The sequence below is a fragment of the Ursus arctos genome, unplaced genomic scaffold, assembly GCF_023065955.2.
Source record: "Ursus arctos isolate Adak ecotype North America unplaced genomic scaffold, UrsArc2.0 scaffold_8, whole genome shotgun sequence".
Taxonomy (NCBI): domain Eukaryota; kingdom Metazoa; phylum Chordata; class Mammalia; order Carnivora; family Ursidae; genus Ursus; species Ursus arctos.
In genome coordinates, this window is record NW_026623100.1 from 68,440,033 (window position 1) to 68,444,311 (window position 4,279).

General features: G+C 35.8%; 1 pseudogene; it reads left to right on the forward strand.

Annotated features, from left to right (window-relative positions):
- The first annotated feature begins 229 nt into the window (after nucleotides 1-229).
- LOC113268574 (NADH dehydrogenase [ubiquinone] 1 beta subcomplex subunit 1-like) lies at nucleotides 230-406 on the forward strand (annotated as a pseudogene).
- The last annotated feature ends 3,873 nt before the right edge of the window (nucleotides 407-4,279 follow it).

A 4,279-nucleotide genomic window follows, 5' to 3' on the forward strand; every position in this document is an offset into this window, starting at 1 on the left:
ATATCCTTATCCTCCAGGAAGATTTCAGTTTCTCCAGCTGCAGTTGTTCCAAGTTTATTGTTTTTTAATCAACTATATTTGAATAACTCTCTCTGTTTCTAATTTGATAATATACACATTTACATGATGCTACAATTTAAGGATTTCCATTTAAATTAATTTGGGGGGGGCTGAGCTCACTGCTGCCCTTGGTCCCTGGGTTCCTTGCTGGCACTGGGGCCAAGCAATCATGGTGAATTTACTTCAGATTGTGTGAGACCACTGGGTTCATAGACTCTCCCCTATGGGATTTGTCTTTGGATGTTATCTAGACAGAAAAAATGATGAAAAGCTAACTGCCTTCAGGAACAAGAGTATGTGATTTAAAGGGGAATTGAAACCCAGTGATGACGTTACCAGAAAGTAAAGGCTATGGTTGAATTACAGAATATTCATATTTTGTAAATGGTGAGAGAAAAACATGTTAATAATTTTTTAAAAAGATTAATTAAACTAAAATTAATTTATTTTTGGGCTATTGCCTAATAAGGGTTTAGGACCTTAGAGTTCTCTTTCTCTGTCTCTCTCTCTATGTGTACACACACACACACACACACAAACACACACACACCTTTCCTCCCTCACCCCTTTCGATCTGGAAATTGCCCCTCCCCAACCCAGTAGAGGTCTGGACACTTATTTTCTGAAGAGATTAAACTAAAAGAAGGTGATCGAGTCACCAAACACATGTGAAGGTAGAGAGCGAACACAAAAATAAAGGAATTAAGTAAACACCTACACCAAATAATGAGGCCACAGGGGCGTTATTCTACCTACCATATTTATATTTTGAATTTGGGAATCTCCATTAATGGAAAAGGTCAGCTGGCAGTATCTGCTTTTTTTTTTTTTTTTTAAGAATTTATTTATTTACTTGAGAGAGAGAGAGAGTGAGAAAGTGAGAGAGAGAGAGCCTGAGCAGGAGGGAGAGGGAGAAGCAGGTTCCCCGCTGAGCATGTAATCAGACATGGGGCTCTATCCCAGCACCCTGGAATCATGACCTGAGATGAAGGCAGATGGACTGAGCCACCCAGGCACCCCAGCTTGTGGTATTTACTAATAAAACTTATGATCAGAGTGAACTGATACTTGTTAAAACTACATTCTACTGGAAAATTTACTTACCTGGTTTTATACTAGATTATTAAAATATTTAAAAAATATTTAATATGTCAAGATGTTCTTTACATTGGCGACATAGGAAATGATAAAAGTATTTGTTGAGGAAGGCTTAGCCTGATTCAAGATAAGAAAATATGCCTTAGCTGTATACTCATAGAGTGTTCTCTATGAGTAGGTTTGATCTACAATACAGTTAGCAGAACATAGGTATCATAGATAAATTGGACTCTGGAACCAGACTAGCTAAATTCAAATCCTTGATCCATTTATTTGCCAATTTCCCTCTCACTAAGTTTCCCTGATAGGAAATGGGGACTTCGGGGGCTAAGGATAGCATCTGTCTTGGAGAATTACTGTAAGAATTAGTTAAAATAAAATATGTAAAGCACTAAGGACAGTGCCTGGTACATAAAAAATATTTAGTAGAGGTTAACTATATTTCTATTAATGAATGTACAAAGAATTATAAAGATACAGTGGATTCTGAAATACATACCTGGTCACTTTAAGAATTTATTGAAAACCACAACCAATGTGTTAGCTATTAGAATATTTTCTCTTTTATCCCTGTCTGGATTCATCTTCCCAGGTCTGATGACTGCCTCATCATGTCTGATGCTTTCTCTTCTTATTTGAGGTCTAGGATGTACTAAAATGTCTGTTTCTTATTTCAGGACTCTATTAATAAATCTTAGTTTATGTGTGTTTTCTCAGCGTATGAGAGGAAGTGATGTTGGTTAAACACATAGCCTTTGAAGTTAGGTGACCTGGATTTAACCTCTTATAAGATCTGTGACCATGGACATATTCTTTAAACTTTTGAGTCTAGTCTTCTGACCTGAAAAATGGAATTATAATAGTACCTAATTCATACTTTTGATGGGAAGATTAAATAAAATGGTACATTTAAAGCCCTCTGAACACAACTACCTGGTCCAGCCAGCTAAGAAAATGACCTTAGTTGGCCTTAAGAGACCAATTCAGTATCAACTGATTACCAGGTGATTAATGCTTCTTCGGGAGGGGACAGAAATATTGGCGGAACATTTAATATTTAAACTGTAACTTTGTGGAAAAGTAAGTCTTTATTAGACAAAAGAGAGGAAGTTAAAAATTCTTGGAAATTGCAGATGCCAAGAGATAATAAAATGCATGGACTAAGTTATCCATGTTGCAGGAGCCTGGGTATAGGCTAAAGCTTCAAATAGCAGCTAGGTTCCAGGGGAAGCCACAGGAGCAGAAAATATATCTTCTTTGTGTGTTTGCTTACTAGAGTATTTATGTTTCTAACAAAAATAGTGAGTATTATAAGGAGGAGGAAGTAAATAAATACTATTATCTGCCTTTGCATTTGGAGAATTGCTTAGCTGATATAATGATACTGAAATGAGGTCTGTGCAGAAGCTAAAACTTGGTCTGTTTGGGGAATGTAGATAGATTTTTCAGTCAAGGCAGAAGTCACGACCACATTTATGTTTTTTATACCAAGAATGAGGCAGAGATTGTAGATTTAGACGCGTTTCTCTTTGTCATTGTTTTCTTTACTTCTGGAAGCCCCAGCCTCAGGACTGCCTGACATGTAGGTTCCTCCCCCTTCCCCATCAAGGTCTCATTGTCCCAGATGATTTTCTTGAGACTATGTCTTTTCTCTTTAAAAACTCTACCCAGGGTCCTACTTTCAGCTAGCTGTCACAAAAGATAAGATCTAATAAGTTATTTTTGCCATAAAATGAATGATCAATAACTTCAAATCTATGACCACAGGTTCCCCCTACACGCAGGCATAGCAGATCTTATATTTTATTCATAGCTTTAATTAACTATATTATTAGTGATAATATGGCAGAAGAGTTCCCTATTGCAAGGGAAATCTCTAGAGATCATCTACCTGTGCCAATTTCGCCACTGTTCTGAGACAGGGAGTCTAGCCTGCAGTTCTTTTTTTTTTTTTTTAATAATAATAATTTTTTATTATATTATGTTAGTCACCATATAGTACATCCCTAGTTTTTGATGTGAAGTTCCATGATTCATTACTTGCGTGTAACACCCAGTGCACCATGCAATATGTGCCCTCTTTGTGGCTTCCCTGCGAGGAATACTGTCACAGTATCTCTGGTTTGTTGAATTTCAAGGACCAAAAATGAAAGACCAACCACCCTCTCTTAGTTCTCTAAGCACTAATTGCATTATTTTATTCAGAAATGGTGTTCAAGTAAGCATAAGACCTAAATATTTGGACTTCAGTGAACTCTCTTGTTTTGAGTGCTGGTCAGCACCACAGACAGCAGCCTCTGAGCACCAATGGGGATGAAAATATTTCTGTTGTACAAATGAAGCATTTATCATTTTCAAGCATTTATCATTTTCAAGTTATTGATATAAACCAATTTTCCTTGAAAGATAAAACCCAAGAAATCTAGGGGTAGTTTGTGCATGATTCCCAGATTGTTGCATAAATCATGAACTGTCTGGCACTATTTCTTTACAACAGTAAGTGAATTTTACCATTAACAATAGATACCTGCCTTCTTCTTTTAAGCCATTTTAATTTTGGCTGTTCTTCATAGGGTATTGATAATTAATTGCATCAACTCTACTACTTTAATAAAACTGGTCATCCACAAAGCAAATATGTATTGCTTAATTTTCAGTTTGAGAGTTGATAACCACTGAAAATTAATCATCCATAGAAAGGGAACTAAGCAGCACTTCTAATCTCTGCAAAGATTGCCAGTCTATTAGAGTTATGTGTTATAATCAATTCACTTATAACTGTATAATTTATAAGCTCCAAATTAGATCAGCTATCTATTAGACCTAATAAAAATGGAAATGTATTAATCAGATTAGAAAAATAAAAAGGAAAATTAGCAAGGAATTGGATGTGATACTGCTAGAAGAAAGAACAATGACAACTTTTGGTGTGAAACCGAGTGGATTAAACTGGTTTACCCTGTGGACAACAATGTGCTTTTATTGATGTTTCTCTGTATTGATATACAAAAGTATAAAAGAAGGCTCTTCTTGGAAATTATATGGAAGCTAATATGCATGAACAAAAGTTTTTTTACATCATCTGTTACTTCCAAGAAGAAATAGCATTTACCAACCACTT